Here is a 17,078-nt window from a genome sequence, read left to right as displayed (position 1 = left end):
AGGCAGGGCTCGTTGGGGACAAGGAAGGTGTGACAGGGGACCTGTCACAGGGGAGGCTCTGCCCGAACTGGCCTTGCTGGTTTCTCTTCTTCCCAGGTTTGTGTTTTAAATGAAGGGCTTATTTAATTTTAATTACATAAGTAATACACGAATACCTCCCCGCTGTAAAACATTCGAACAATATAGAGAGAGAGCAAAAAGCCCTTTTGAGAAACGGCAAGTCAACCAGTGACAAAGGGAGGAGTTTGGAGGGCAGTGTGGGAATATTTTTCAAAATGACAAATGCACATCACTTTTTTTTTTTTTTTTTTGCACATCACTTTTGACTTGGCAGTTTTCCTCTTCGGAATTTATCTTACAGGCATGGATCATATGGCCAGCATGAGGTGTGCCCAAGTGATATTAATTACAGTAGTGTTTGTAATGGCAATAAAACTAGGAATCACCTAAGTGTTTATTAAAAGGGGTCTGGTTAAGTTAATGATAGTACGTTCAGACAGTGTGATGCTCTAAGGGCATTAAAAAAAAACGAGGTACAGCTCTATGTGTTCATCTGGAGAGAACCTGAAGAGAATCTTAAGTGAAAAATTAAAGTAAGATGCAGAATTGTGTGCTACCATGGTGTAAAAAACATGACCCGTGTGTGAATGCTTGCATATGCCTAAAACATCTCAGGAAATCACTACATTCTTGCTTCTGGAAAGGGAATCGGGTGGCCACGGGATGGGGGTGGGAGGAGATTTTCCCATCCCTCCTGATGCATCCTCTGTATCCTTCCTGTGTGATCTTGGACAAGCCATGTGTCTTCTCTGAGCCTCAGTTTCCCCATTTGTAAAGGGAGGGTCATGACAAGGGAGACTGGAGTTCTTATTCTGGAGCTGGCACAGCAGATGGGCCGTTAATGAGAGGCCCTACCTCCCCCCAGTCTGGGTCTTCACAGAGAACTCACTCCAACTTTCTGCTTTATCTGACGATATAGAGACACATGCACCCCAATGTTCACAGCATCATTATTTCCAGTAATGCCAAGACATGGAAGCAACTTAAGTGCCCATTAACAGATGAATGGATAAAGAAGATGTGGTGTACATATACAGTGAACTATTACTCAGCCATAAAAAGGACTGAAATATGCCATTTTCAGGAACATGGATGGACCTAGAAATTATTATACGAAGTGAAGTAAGTCAGACAGAGAGAGACAAATATTATATGATTTCACTTATATGTGGAATCTAAACTATGACACAAATGAACTGATTTATGAGACAGAAACAGACTCACAGACGTGGAAAACAAACTTATGGTTACCAAAGGGGAAGCGGGGGGAAAGGGATAAATTGGGAGTATGGGATTAACAGATGCACACTACTATACATAAAATAGATAAACAACAAGGATTTACTGTATAGCACAGGGAACTATATTCAATATCTTGTAATAAACCATAATGGAAAAGAATTGAAAAAATATACATATATACATATATACATGTATAACTGAATCACTTTGCTGTACACCTGAAACTAACACAATATTGTAAATCAATTACACTTAAAAAAAAAAGAAGAGTCAGTAGCATTTGCAGCCACCAGTCTGCAGTGAGATGCACAAGGGGATTTTCCTAACTCCTTGGCAATCTCTGGCGGCTAAGAGGCAAGATAACCCAGTCCTTTCCCAGGCCTCTGCATTCCCAACCACACCCCCGTGCTTGGGTCCCCCTGTGGGTCTCCCCTTCAGGAGTCTCAAGAACCATGATCGTTCTCTCTCTACGGAGACCTCTGGTGAGTGGGGAGTGGGCTCCCGTGGGCTGTCACTCACCCAGCCTAATAAGTGACCTGTGTAGGAGCCCATCTAGGTTCTACATGGCAGGAGCTCCATCGCCTGGTCCCAAATCCTGCTCCTCTGCCAGTCTGTGACTTTGGGCAAGTCCCTTCATCTCTCTGTGCCTCAGTTTCCTCATCCATAAAATGGAAACAGTTCCTACTTCATAGGGCTGTTGTGAAGACATCCTAATTAGCCAATGTGACTAGATCTGCTCTGGCCACTAGGGTAGCCACTAGCCCCCCGCGTGGCAATTGAGCCCTTGAAATGTGGCTGGTCTCAACAGAAGTGTGCTAGCAATTGAAACTACACACTGCATTTTGAAGACTTAGTATGAAAAATAAAAGAATGTAAACTAAATCATTCCTAATTTTTATGTTGATCACATTCTAAAATGATAATATTTTGGATGTGTTGGATTAAAGCATGATTAATCTCCCCCGTTTCTTTTTCCTTTTTTTTAATGTGGTTACTAGAAAATGCAGAATTACACGTGAGGCTCGCATTATATTTCTGTTGGATGGCACTGGTTTAGAAAAACTTCGGGCAGCCTCACATTAGCTGCTACTCCAAGCAGCCCTCAGAGCCCATGTTTTGTCCCCACAGCTACTGATTGCTTTTCTCCACAGCTTTATCGAGGTATAATTGACAAATAAAGTTGTATACATTTAAGGTGCACAAAATGATGATTTGACATACATATACATTGTGAAATGATTGCCACGATCAAGCTAATTAACACATCCATCACCTCCTGTAGTTACCGTGTGGGTGTGTGGGTGGTGAGAACATTTAAGATCTACTCTCTTAGCGATTTTCAAGTAAACAATATTAACTGTAGTCACCATACCATATGTCGTTAAATCCCCAGAACTTGTTCATCTTATAACTAGAAGTTTGTCCCCTTTCACCAAAATCTCCTCATTTTGCTTGATTGTTATTTTGATTGTGTTTTGTTGGTTGTTGTTTTTGTTTCGTTTTGGTTTTGTTTGTTTCTTTGGGCCGCACAGCATGTGGGATCCTAGTTCCCTGACCAGGGATGGAACCCGCAACCCCTGCATTGGAAGCATGGCCTCTTAACCACTGGACCGCCGGGGAAGTCCTGGTTGGTTGGTTTTTCTTATTTTTTACTTTTATGTTTCTTTAAACTTTTTAGTTTATATTGGAGTACAGTTGATTAACAGTGTTGTGTTACTTTCAGGAGTACAACAAAGTGATTCATTTATACATATACATACATCTATTTTTTTAAAATTAATTATTTATGGCTGCGTTGAGTCTTCGTTGCTGCGTGCGGGCTTTCTCTAGTGGCAGTGAGCGGGGGGTGTGCAGGCTTCTCATTGCAGTGGCTTCTTTTGTTGTGGAGCACAGGCTCTAGGCACGCAGCTTCAGTAGTTGTGGCTCGCAGGCTCTAGAGTGCAGGCTCAGTAGTTGTGGCGCACGGGCTTAGTTGCTCCACGGCATGTGGGATCTTCCCGGACCAGGGCTCAAACCCATGTCCTCTGCATTGGCAGGCGGGTTCTTAACCACTGTGCCACCACGGAAGCCCCATCTATTCTTTTTCAGAGTCTATTCCCAATTAGATTATTACAGAATACTGAGCAGAGTTCCCTGGGCTAGGTTGATTGGTTTTTTAGAATACGAAATTTGGAGAGATCGCCAGCAGATACAGAATTCTGTGTGACTCTTGAATATCTCTCAAATCTGTTCACGTCTTCTGTTTCTACTGCTTGAGTCCAGGCTTCCTCTTCTCTTGCCTGCTCCCTGGTGTTCTTTTTTTTTTTTAATTTAATTAATTTATTTTATTTTTGGCTGCGTTGGGTCTTTGTTGCTTCACGCGGGCTTTCTCTAGTTGCGGCGATCAGGGGCTACTCTTCATTGTGGTACACGGGCTTCTCATTGCAGTGGCTTCTCTTGTTGCGGAGCACGGGCTCTGGGTGCACAGGCTTCAGTAGTTGTGGGTCGCGGGCTCTAGGGCGCAGGCTCAGTAGTTGTGGTGCACGGGCTTAGTTGCTCTGCGGCATGTGGGATCTTCCCAGACCAGGGTTCGAACCCGTGTCCCCTACATTGGCAGGCGGATCCTTAACGCTGCGCCACCAGGGAAGTCCCCATCAGAGGACTTCTGAGAAGTGGGAAGCTGTCTCTTCCGCTCTCTTCCCTTCATTTCTCTATGGGGGAGGGGGGGAACTTCCTTCTGATCCAAGACTTGACAGTTGTCATAATAATTCGTTCCTGAAGGCTGCAGGGAAGTGGCTGTGGTTTCTGTGGAAAGTCCCAGAGAAATTCTTATTTTCTTGTCTCCTGTAACCAGTTCAACCCAGATTTCTTTGCTGAGGCCACCGTCATCAACTTTTATTTTTACACTTTCCCAAACCTTTTTAATGAAAATTTTCAAACATAGAGAAAAGCTAAACTAATTTCACAGTGAACACTTGTGTACCCATCACCTAGATTTGACCATTCCCATTTTACTCTGCTGTTTGCTTTATCACACGTCCACCCGTCTTTCCATCTCTCTGTCTATCCATCACTCCCTCTGATTTTTCTGATGCATTTCAAAGTTGATGTCACCACTTCCCTCTCTACGCTATCGCAGGTGTAGCTCTGTGCCAGCCAGATTCCTATCGTGAATCAGAAACTTACCATCATTTAGAGGGTTTCCTTGCACCCCTTCTGGGTCCGTTTCTGGGTTTCAGAAAGGAGTAGGGGAGATAGGAGTAATGCAGTGGAAAGATGGGGGCTAGACCTTGAAGGCCCTCGTAGACCATGATGAGGAGTTTAGTAGTAAGATCACTACTATTGATGATGATGATGATATACTGGATATTTTTTTGTTTGCTCTTTCAGGTCCGCTCTCCACCTTTCCCTGTCATACTCTTAGGAATAGGATCCAACCTTGGGAGGCTGATCACTGTGGACTACCATGGGCTTTCTTGACCTCTAGTTTCCTGTGGGTTGGCCAGTGGGGACACTGACAAGAGATTGGAAGGAGGGGTGTTTATTTCCCCAACTCCCTCCCTGATACGGCGGTTGCCTCCTGCTGACTGTGTCTTTCCACCCAAGGCCACAGCTCCTGTCTGGAGGTCCACTCCACACACATCTCGGTTCTTTCAGGCCTGGGGGTAATCAAAGCTCCCATCTTTCTAGACCTGAAGTGCTGCATCACCCTTGTGGTTTCCCTGCTCACTGCTCCATCTTTGGAAATAGTCTTTTATTTTTTTTAATTGAAGTGTAGTTGATTCAGAATATTGTGTAGTTTCAGGTATACAGCAAAGTGATTCAGTTTTGCGTGTGTTTGTGTGTGTATGTGTATTTTAGATTCTTTTCCATTATAGGTTATTACAGTATATTGAATATAGTTCCCTGTGCTATGCCCTAAATCCCTATTGCTTATCTGCTTTATACATAGTAGTCTGTATCTGTTAATCCCATATTCCTAATTTATCCCTCTTCCCCCTCCCTTTCCCCTTTGGTAACCATAAGTTTGTTTTCTATGTCTGTGACTGTGTTTCTGTTTTGTAGATAGATTCATTTGTATTATTTTTTTAGATTCCACATATAAGTGATATCATGTAATATTTTCTTTCTCTGTCTTCACTTAGTATGATATTCTCTAGGCCCATTCATTTTGCTGCAAACGGCAATATTTCATTTTTTTGTGGCTAATAGTAAATAATCATTTTATTAAACTCTCCCCAGTCAATCAGTTTGGATTTGCTGTTTCCTGCTTAGACTCTGAGTGAGGCAGCAGCTAACTGTACTGAGAACATCCTAATCGACATTCTTCCAAGAGCTTTATAGGAAACAATGTATTTTTTTTAACATCTTTATTGGGGTATAATTGCTTTACAATGGTGTGTTAGTTTCTGCTTTATAACAAAGTGAATCAGTTATACATATACATATGTTCCCATATCTCTTCCCTCTTGCGTCTCCCTCCCTCCCCCCCTCCCTATCCCACCCCTCCAGGCGATCACAAAGCACCGCTGATATCCCTGTGCTATGCGGCTACTTCCCACTAGCTCTCTACCTTACGGGAAACAATGTATTTAATCCACCTGATGACCCTATGGAGAAACAGAGGTCTGGAGAGGTGGTCTCTAGCCCAGCGTTTCAGAACGAGGAAGTGGCTGAGCCAGGATTTGAACCAGCAGGAATCTGAACTGCTAAGAGTAACTAACTGGGAGCCACTGTGGGAGTTTTAAGCCAAGAAGTCAGGTTGGTGTTTCGAAAGCGCCCTCTGGTGGCTGGGAGGAGCACTGTCAGCTGAGTTAGCATCTACCCTGTCTCTGCAGAGAACTTCTATTTGGCTAATGTGTGGACAACATTCAACTAAATCCTGCACCGGAGACCCAGACAAATGGACTCTGCCTGGGTTCCAGGATGTCTTCTTGGAGGAGGTGACGTTGGAGCAGGTGACAAGTAGCAAAGGCCTGAGAGAATCCGCCTTGTTCTGGGAAGAGGGTGCAGCATTGTGTCCGGGAAAGCCCAGCGATGAGGCTGGGGAAATAGGTCAGGACTCATTTGGGAAAGTACCTTGGCTTTGGGACTTTGTCCTATAACTCACTTTGGAGCTTGCGAACCAGCAAATTTCAAAGACAAAATTAGAGGTCAGACATAGGGTGGTCAACTTTTTATTCTGCCAGTTTGGACTTAAAGAAAAAAGAGAGGGAGAGAGAGAGAGAGACCATTTTGTTAATTCTAAAAGCATTTATTGAGTACCTACTGTGTATTAAGGAATGTTCTGGGGCAGGGTCTGAGTTTGTTTTTCCCACTCTTGTACCCTCAGAGTCGAGAGTCACGGAAAGCCCCTAATAGAAGGAATGAGTAAAGTTAAAGGCATTTGCTAGGGTAAGGTCAGTGTGGGAATAAGCTGCTGGGAATGAGGTCAAGGCGTGCGAGGCTGTAGATGAGCTTGGAGATAGAAGGGAATAAATTTGGAGGTCTTCGGTCTTTAGGTTATTATCAGTTTTAAAACTAATTCATTTTATTTTTATGGTTATTTCCTGTATTCTGGGGATTTCATAAATAAAGATGAAAAAGATTTCCCTGGTGAGTCTCTTTCTGCTTAGTTGCAGCAGGGGCAACCATGCCATGGGGATTTTCCTCTTAGGGACTCCGGAACCGGGAGACACTGCATTTTGTGGGTGAAAACGCCAGCGGTAGAGTGAAAGCTGTCACTTGCTGAACACTCATCATGACCCAGGCGCTGTCCAGAGCTCTGTCCACATATTAACTCATTTAATTGTCATGACAGTAAAATGCAAAGTCCTTACTCTCATGATCCCGTCCCTGCCCCGCTCTCACACATTACCTCCTGCCACTCATATAACCTCCTGCCTCCTGCCTCCTGCTTCCTGCCTTTTTCACTCCAGCCTGCTTCCCATTCTTCCTACACACCAAGCTCATGTCCACCCCCAGCCCTTTGCACCGGCCATCCCCTCTGCTGGGAAAGCTCTCTCTCCATCTTTGGACGGCTTCCTCTCCTTCATTCTCATGTCGGCTGGAGCGTGACCACCTTATGAGAAACAGCATCTCTTCTTCCACACCCCCAGCCCTCCAGCCCTCTACTCTGCTTTACCCCTCTTCGTAGCAGTTCTCTCTTCTGACATCCTATTGTACATGTATCTGTTTTTTATGCAACTGTCCCACATGAATGTCAGCTCCATGAGGGCGGGAACTTTGTCTCACCGTCCTTTCCTCCTCACCCAGAGCAGTAGGAGCTCAATAAACATCAGGACCCTGAGTGATGGAAACAATCTGTCGAGGTAAAACTGCTATCATCCCATTTTACAGACGAGGAATCTAAGGCACAGGGAGGTTAAGTCACTCAGTTGACAAACGGCAGAGATGGGATTCAGATCCAAGCAGCCCAGCTTAAAGATTGGACCAGGGGCCTGCAGGTTTCCCATATCATTTAGCTTTTGCTATAATAATGCTGTGTAACAAACCACCCCGACTCTCAGTAGCATTTATTTAGCTCACGAAGTTTGTGGTGGGCAGTTTTAGGCTGGGCTTGGCTGGATGGTTTTCCTGGGCTCAGCTGTGCTTACCCACATGTCCGGGGATCTGGTGTTGGCTGATCTAGCCTGGTCTTGGCTGGGGTGGCTGGGAGACTTGGTTTTGCTCCACATGTCTGTCCTTTCCAAGAGGCTAGCCCAGGCTTGTTCTCATGGAAGCAAAAGTACAGGTAAAAACGTACCAGGCCCCTCCATTAAGACGTAGGCTGGAGATTGGCACTCTGTCATTTCCAACTCATTCTGCTGGTGAAAGCAAGTCACACAGCCAACCCAGAGTCATATAATTACAAAGTTACATGGTCAAGAGCATGGACACAGGAAGGGGTGAGGAACTGGGGCCAAAAGTACAATCTGCCATAGTTCCCATCAGCTGAAAGATCTTGGGCTCTGCTCCCCAGCAGGAGAGGTCAGAGGCCATTTGACAGAGGGTCCAAGGGAGCTCCCGTTTCATGCTTCTTTGAAGGAAACACTCAGGATCAGGGTGGACAGGGTTTGTGTGGGGGGAAGGGAACAACGTAGTAGAGAGTGGATGGGGGAAGAAGCTGTTGTGTCTGCATTTCTCGTTTGGGTGTGGCCATCTAGAGGAAGCTGGCTGGAAGCTTGGAAGCCGTCCACGTTATCTGGTTGAGGAGTGAGTGCTTTAGTTGATCATAGTCATGGCATTATCTGATTTGAGGTTTTTCACCTAAATGGATTAATTTAGATCTATCTATCAATCAATTATACATTGGCTATGTTTTTCTGAATTTTTGTCTTTGGCTCAGTGAAGCCTTGGTTTGTAAATAATGGTGCAGATGGGGGTTTCATGCATCCTAAGATCTTTTGAGTCATTTCAAAACCTTTCCTCCTAGTTCTTGTGTAAGCTTTGGGCTTTGCAAACCCGCCTTCCATGCTGCATGCCCTGCAGAAGCCACTTAATCATCACAACAGCTCTATATAGCCAGACTACGATTATTTCCATTTGACAAGCCAGGAAGACTTAGTGGTTTCCACAAGCCAGTTTCCCAGAACTTTTGCTGCTTGTAAAAATGATTGGACCCAGATGATTCTAGAACTTCCCTGGATACAAAAAGCGAGGCTGGCTACGCTGTCACCAGCAGAATAGAGACAGCTGTCCTGGCACAGGGGCATGAGGCAGGGATTCAGACACACTCTTCTTGCAGGAGGGGGGACCCCTTCCAGGGCTCTTGTCTAACACTCGGAAATGAACTGTCCAAGGAGACACATGTGTTGACAGAGCAAGAGACTTTACTGGGAAGGGGCGCCCGGGTGGAGAGCAGCAGGGGAAGGGAACCCAGGAGGACTGCTCTGCCACGTGGCTTGCAGTCCCATGTTTTATGGTGATGGGATTAGTTTCCGGGTTCTCTCTGGCCAATCACTCTGACTATAAGTCCTTCCTGGTGGAGCTCGCATCGCTCAACCAAGACGGATTCAAGTGAGGACTCTGGGAGGCTGGTAGGACATATGGACTGGAGTCTCCTCTCTCCTTTTGACCTTTCCTGAATTCTTCCGGTTGGTGGTAGCGAGTGAGTTCCGCATTCCTTACCAGGACCTCCTGTTTAAGAAACTCATGCAAATGGTTACTGTGGTGCCTGGCCAGGGTGAGCAGTTTCAGGCAGTGGTTCCCGTAACACTCCCATCTCTCCAGCACCACAGGATGTAGAATGGCAGGACTGGTCTCTCTGCAGCTGTCATTCTTACAGTAACTGTGGGTGTGTGTTTTTCCTGGTTCCTGGTCTGGAGTAACCTTCATATCCTCAGGGCTCATAGGCTTTGAGAAGCTCAAGTCCGTAAGAACAGTGATCCTTTTACAGCTCACCTGGCAAACCCAAGCTCAGTCTTCCACATTTGGTCCCTCATGGTGCATTTGGAGTGTTAATTAATTTCCCCGTGTTTTACCAATCAGAACTCAATTTTTTTTTCTTTTTTAAAACGTATTTATTTTTGGCTGCGATGGGTCTATGTTGCTGCCCTCAGGCTTTCTCTAGTTGTGGCAAGTGGGGTCTACTCTTTGTTGCGGTGCGCGGGCTTCTCATTGCGGTGGCTTCTCTTGTTGTGGAGCACAGGCTCTAGGCTGCGGGCTTCAGTAGTTGCGGCACATGGGCTCAGTAGTTGTGGTGCACGGGCTCTAGAGCACAGGCTCAGTAGTTGTGGCGCATGAGCTTAGTTGCTCTGCGGCATGTGGGTTCTTCCTGGACCAGGGCTCGAACCTGTGTCTCCTGCATTGGCAGGCGGATTCTTAACCACTGTGCCACCAGGGAAGCCCAGAACTCAGATTTTTTGGTTCTTGATCTCAGAGCACTGAGAGACACAGGTATGTCCCAGCCACTCAGAGATACTATTCTGGCCCAGAGCAAAGAACCTGGTCTAAGTGTTGGGCTTTTGCAACGCTGAAGATGCTCCCAGCTCTCCCCACTCTTATCACTGCATCCCTAAGGGCTTCTTCAGCACTGACCATCGCACCAGGAACAAATGTCCCATCACCCAGCGTGGAGCTGGAAGGACTTTATCAGCCCCACACTCTGTCACCCTCAGCCTGTGCCCATCAGCCTCCTGGGAAGGCTGCCCATTTGTTGGGGCAGCCCAATGATTAGAAAGTGCTTCCAGACAGGGCCCTGAGGCAGCTGGCCTCTTGCAGCTTGAGTCCTGAGGGTCCCACATTTCCCAGCTGCCTAGGGGCAAGCTTGGCACCCCCAGGCTATACCCTACTCCTGGCTTTCTGTGTCTCTCACAGTGGAGCCAGACTGCTGGGGTTCAAATTCTCGCTCTGCACTAATAAGCATGCTTTTAGCATCTTACTTAGACTTTTCTGTGCCTCAGTTTCCTCATCTGTAAAATGGGGCTAGTAAAAGCACTGACTTCACAGTGTTGTTGTGAGGAAGAGGTGAGTGGACCCATGTAAAGTGCTTCAAACCCTGCTGTGGTCGGAAGCCCTCCATAAATACTGACTGTTGATACTTTAACTATTCATAATGCATCATACTCTGCCAGGCACATTGATACTCACTCCTTCACACTGTGAAGGGGAAAGATTCAGGGCCCAAGGTGGCTGGGTGTGAAATGCTGAGTCTTTACTTATCCATTCTACTGTTTACAGGCATTTGGATTGCTTCCAAGTTTTGGCAACTACAAATATTGCTGCTAGGAACATTCTTGTAGAGGTCCTTTGGTGGACATACCTGTGCACTCCTGTTGAGTACCTAGGCTGGGCTGGAAGTGCAGGGTTAAAGGGTATGCATATGTTTCGCTAAATACTGAGAAACAATTTTCCACGGTACTTGGATATACTTACTGAATTCTGAGAATTCAGTATTTGAACCATGAGATTGTGTTTCCTGTTTGAATAAAGAAAATTCAGACGTACAACTGCAAACACCACCAAGTTGCCCAGACATTGCTTGAATTGAGTGTATCAGTTTCCAATTGCTGCTTGTAACAAATGACCGCAAACTTAGTGGCATAAAATAACACAGGCTTACTTACAGTTCTGGAGGTCAGAAATCTTAAATAGGTCTTACTGGGCTAAAATCAAAGGCCGTCTTCCTTAAAGAGGTTCTAGAAGAGAATCCACTCCTTGCCTTTTCCAGTTTCCAGAGGCTGCCTGTATTCCTTGGCTCCTGGCCCCGTCACTCTCATTTCTGCTTCTGTTGTCACATCTCCTTCTCTGACTCTGATCCTCCTGCCTCCCTCTTATAAGGACCTAGGTAGTCACACTGGACCTTTCCTGATAATCCAGGATAATCTTTCCATCTCAAGATCCTTAATTTAATCACACCTGCAAAATCCCTTTTGATGTGTAAGGTCACATAGTCACAGGTCCCAGGGATTAGGACATGACATTTTAGGGAGGGCATTATTCTGTCTCCCACACAGAGGCACACAAGTTTGGTACCTACAGAAAGATTCGTGAAACCCTCTGGGCCACAGATTTGGACCAGCACTGGCTGTGGTGGCTATGAGTGGGCCATCAGGTTCTGGAAGAGAACATAGAAACCAGAATGGCATCTCCAGTTTAGCCAAGCTCCCCATACCCAGTTGGTCTCTGAAGAAGTGGGATGCCAGGTCTTCTCTTATTGGTTACTGAGATTTCATCTCTTAATATTATTCAATTAATGACTTTGAGCTCTTCCTTTTTGCCAGGTAATGTTCTAAGAGCTTCATGAAGACTAACCCATTTCACACGAACAAAAACAACCACACCACAAGGTATGTAGTACTATTATTTCCACTGTATAAATGAGGATACTGGGGCACAGAGAAGTTAAGAAACATTCCCAAGGTCACACAGCTAGGAAATGACAGAGCTGGGATTCAAAGCCTAGCTTTGAAAGGGCTACAGTCCTCTGTAGTGAGGCCGGCATCATTATACAGCATTCCCACCCTAGGCCCATGCTCTCCTTTCCTGGAGCACACGACCCTCCACCACCAGTGATATTTCTAAGTGGGCAATGTCATCTTCAGCTGGTTTTCCCTCCCAGAGACTTGGTCAGAGGCTTGAGGGAGGAGAGAGAGCCACCTTGTGGTGAGAGTGGGAATCTAAGAACCTGGGCCCAGTTCTCCATGTGTGTACTCCACCTGACCAGTCCTGCATTCTGGCATTTCGTGTCTTGAAAGTACCAGCATACTAGTCATTTATTCTATTCTATTTATTTAAAATTTAAAAAATTTAAACTTTTTATTGCAGTATAACTTAGAGTACAAAGTGTTCAGCTTGATGCATTTATATTTGTATACATATGTGTTCATTCATGTCACCGCCACCTAGGTCCAGATATAGAACATTCTAATCATTCCAGAAGGTTTCCTTGTGCCCTCTTCCAGTCAGTACCACCCAGGGGTGACCACTTTCTGATTTCTCTCACCGTGAGTTGATACTTACATAAAAGGAATCATTCAATGATGTACTCTTTTGTCTTCTTTCACTCAACATTGTGTTGTGAGATTCAGTCATGTTGTTGCACGTAGCAGTATTGTTATTTTTTTAATTGCTGTGAAGGGAATTCCCTGGTGGTGGTTAGGACTCGGCGCTTTCAGTGCTGTGGCCCGGGTTCAATCCCTGGTCGGGGGAACTAAGATCCCGTGAGCGGCACGGTACAGCCAAAAAAAATATATTGCTGTGAAGCATTTCATCTTATGAACGTACCACACTTATTTACCCAAGTCTATTGTTGATGGACATGTGGGTTTTTTCCAGTTTTTAGCTGTTATGAATAGAGCATCCTTGTCTATGGAGATATGCACTCATTTTTCTTGGGTATATACCCAGATGTGGAATTAACGAGGTCATAGGGCAAACATATGTTAGTCTCAGTAGGTACGGCCAAACATGTTTTTTCAAAGTGGGTACTGGTATTTTTCAACTCCACCATATAATTTTTTTTTTTTTTTTTTTTTTTGCTGAGCCACGCGGCATGCAGGATCTTGGTTTCCTGGACCAGGGATAGAACCAGTGCCCCCTGCAGTGGAAGTGCTGAGTCTTAACCCCTGGACCGCCAGGGAAGTCTCCTATTATTTCTATCTTTTAAAATGAGTCAGGAATCTGAGTCATTTGTCTTGAGACATGCTGAGAAAATCAAAACACTGCATTCAAAGTTTGTCTTGAACAAAGTTTGCTCGTTTCTGACTAGTTCCTTCCCTTGTTTGGAAAGCTGCCAAGGTAATTTATTGGTGTTTTAGTTTGCATTTCCTGGGTTCCCAGGGAGGGAAATTGAGCATCTTTTCCAATCTGCTGGCACACTAGATCATTTATGGGTAATGCCATTGTCTGAAGATCTGGGTCCACCACTGGGGGGCACCACCCCAGAGGCACCCTTCACAGTGTTCTGCTCCACGTTGCATCATTTCCATGCACCGCTGTAGACTGCAGTGCTAAGGCCCTGCCTCTCTTCCGCTAGGATATTTTTTAAAAATTCACACTTGCTTTCCCAAGTATCCCATCTGGATTTAGCACCTAAATTTGAACACTGGAGGAATCGTGAAGTGGCCGAGGACACCGTAGGGAAGACAATAGTGACCAAAGTCATTGGATAAATATTTACTGAGCACCTATTCTGTTCCAGGCACTGTTCCAGTCACTGGGGCTACAACAGGGACAGAATAGACAGAAATCCCTGCTCATATGGGACTTGTTTTCTAAGGAGGGAGACACTAAATACTGTAAAGTTTGACATATGATGGTGATGAGTGCAAAGGAGAGAAAACAGGTGGGGAAGAGGGAGTGCCTGGGTTGGGGAAGACGGTTGCAGTTTTATATAGGGTGGTCAGCGAAGGTCTCCTTGAGAAGGGGACATTTGTGTGAAGACCTGAAGGAGGCACCAGAAGGAACAGCAAGTGCAAAGGTCCTGAGGTAGGAGCATGCCTGGTGCCTTAGCAGAACAGGAAGGTCAATGAGGCTGGAGTAGACGGGGTAGAGGGGCCCAAGGCATGTGTCTTAGGGGAAGGGGTCAGAGAGAAAGGGGTTGGTATAGAGAGTGTAGGACCTTGTAGGCCGTTGTAAGAACTTTGACCTTGACTCTTAGCCTTTTTTTTTTTGGCCTCACTGCGCAGCTTGGGGGATCTTAGAACCCAGGCTCCAGCAGTGAATGTGCCAAGTCCTCACCCCTGGACCACCAGGGCATTCTCTAGACTTATTTTTGAAAAGGATCTCTCTGGCTGCTGTGTTGAGAATAGAAGGGGATTGGGGAAGAGCAAAGGTTGAAGCATAGAGACCATTGCAATAACCAAGGCGGGAAAATGTGGTGGCTTGGACCAGGGAAGTAGCAGTGGAGGTCATGAGAAATGGTCAGATTCTAGAGGAAATTTGAAGGTTCGATATGCTAATAGGGTAGGAGAGGAAGATCCAGCATAGCTCCAATGGTGTGGTTTGAGTAGCACACTTAAAAAAACTCTTGCGGGGCTTCCCTGGTGGCACAGTGGTTGGGAGTCCGCCTGCCGATGCAGGGGACGCGGGTTCGTGCCCCGGTCCGGTAGGATCCCACGTGCCGTAGAGCGGCTGGGCCCGTGAGCCATGGCCGCTGAGCCTGCGCGTCCGGAGCCTATGCTCCACAACGGGAGGGGCCACGACAGTGAGAGGCCCGCGTACCGCAGAAAACCCCAAAAAAACAAAAAAACTCTTGGGGACTTACCTGGTGGCACAGGGAACAATCCACCTGGTTGAGAATCCACTAGCCAATGCGGGGGACATGTGTTCAAGCCCTGGCCCAAGAAGATCCCACATGCCGCGGAGCAACTAAGCCCGTGTGCCACAACTACTGAGCCCGTGCACCTAGAGCCCGTGCTCCGCAGCAAGAGAAGCCACTGCCATGAGAAACTCGTGCACCACGACGAAGAGCAGCCCCCGCTCACCGCAACTAGAGAAAGCCTGTGCGCAGCAACAAAGACCCAACGCAGCCAAAAATAAATAAATAAAATAAATAAATTTATTTTAAAAAAAAAGTAATTCTCAACTTAAAAAAGAAACTTTTATTTTGGACGATTTCAAACATATACATAAGTAGACAAAAATAGTATAGGAAACCCTATGTAGCTACCAATGAGCTTCAATGATTTTCAACTTATGGTCGATGTTATTTCTTCTATGCCCCCACCTCTCTCCATCCCATATTACATTGAAGCAAATCTCAGACTTTGTTTCATGAAATTTGTAAGTCCTTCAGTATATTTCTTCAAAAATATGTCCCCCCCTTTTTTTGTTTTTTTAAAATGAAGTATAGTTGATTTACAATGTGTTAATTTCTGCTGTACAGCAAAGTGATTCAGTTATATATATATATGTATATATATATATATGCATGTTATTTTTTATATTCTTTTACATTGTGGTTTATCACAGGATATTGAATCTAGTTCCCTGTGCTATACAGTAGGACCTTGTTGTTTATCCATCCTGTATATAATAGTTTGCATCTGCTAATCCCAAACTCCTAATCCATCCCTTCCCAAACCCCCTCCCCCTTAGCAGCTACACGTCTGTTCTCTGTGTCTGTGAGTCTGTTTCTGTTTCACAGATAGGTTCATTTGTGTCACATTTTAGATTCCACATGTAAGTGACATCACATGATATTTGTATTTCTCTTTCTGACTTACTTCACTTAGTATGATGATCTCTAGGTCCATCTATGTTGCTGTAAATGACATTATTTCATTCTTTTTTATGGCTAATACTCCATTGTGTATATATACACCACATCTTCTTTATCCATTCATCTGTCAATGGACAGTTAGGTTTCTTCCATGTCTTGGCTGTTGTAAATAGTGCTGCTATGAATTTTGGGGTGCATGTATCTTTTTGAATTACAGTTTTGTCCAGATATGTTAAGCCCCCCCCTTTTAAATAAACATGCCAGAAAAATATTATTATACCTGTTAACAATTGGCTCTCACAAAGACCACAGAATGTCAGTAGTGCCACAAAGGGGAAAATTAAGTAAGGCTACTTGAGATGGATTTTTCTTTTTTTTTGCAGTACGCGGGCCTCTCACTGTTGTGGCCTCTCCCATTGCGGAGCACAGGCTCAACGGCCATGGCTCATGGGCCCAGCTGCTCTGCGGCATGTGGGATCTTCCCGGACCGGGGCACGAACCCATGTCCCCTGCATCGGCAGGCGGACTCTCAACCACTGCGCCACCAAGGAAGCCCGAGATGGATTTTTCAAAGCAAGGAACTGGATAAGATTAAGCAACGATTATGGCACAATAATGTAGGGTTGGTGAACACAACGAAACGATAGTCTTCAAACAAGCCTTGATAAGCAAACTGTAGTGTAATAAGTGAGTTCTTTGCCTACGTGAGCAATCTGTAATCCTGAAAGGGGAGCTGTTTGCCCAGGTGAATAAACTGTTTGCTTAGATAAATTGGTTCGCATGCATTTCCGGGGGTAACTAATGAATTATTTATTTTTTTTCAGACTTATCCTTCTAGGCAAGACTTTCTTGGAACAAACCATTAAGTCATGTTGAAATGCATGGTTTCAGTTCTCATGTCTAATAGAATTTAAAATACCTCGTATGGTTAAATAGCCAATCAATGAATAGATTTCCTTACCTGTCTCATAAAAATATCTTTTCTTGTCTTTTCAAGTCAGGATCCAAGTGAGGTTTACACATTGCACTTGATTTTGTGTGTTTAAGTCTCTTTTAAGCTGTAGCTTCCTTCCTGTCTCTTTTTATTCCACTAAAATGAACTTTTGACAAAGCTAGGTCACTGTCTTTCAGAGTTCCTGCAGTCTGGATTTCA

At 45.1% G+C, this 17,078-nt stretch overlaps 1 long non-coding RNA gene across 2 annotated transcripts in view; it reads left to right on the top strand.

Moving 5' to 3' along the window:
- The first annotated feature begins 2,884 nt into the window (after positions 1 to 2,884).
- The window catches only part of LOC113605963 (uncharacterized), a 46,743-nt gene continuing 32,549 nt past the window's right edge, over positions 2,885 to 17,078 (top strand). Inside the window, exons 1-4 of one of the 2 annotated variants that reach the window (XR_003427407.1) lie at positions 2,885 to 2,929; positions 5,794 to 6,042; positions 6,120 to 9,370; positions 11,985 to 12,050. This is a non-coding gene — a long non-coding RNA (uncharacterized LOC113605963). Of the gene's footprint in view, positions 2,930 to 5,755; positions 6,043 to 6,119; positions 9,371 to 11,984; positions 12,051 to 17,078 lie in introns of those variants that run through there. The other variant, XR_003427406.1, reaches the window with a different exon arrangement.

This window comes from Aethalodelphis obliquidens, unplaced genomic scaffold (genome assembly GCF_003676395.1).
Source record: "Aethalodelphis obliquidens isolate GAN/ISIS:26980383/991018 unplaced genomic scaffold, ASM367639v1 scaffold43, whole genome shotgun sequence".
Lineage (NCBI taxonomy): Eukaryota > Metazoa > Chordata > Mammalia > Artiodactyla > Delphinidae > Aethalodelphis > Aethalodelphis obliquidens.
This window is presented reverse-complemented; position numbering and strand designations above follow the sequence as displayed.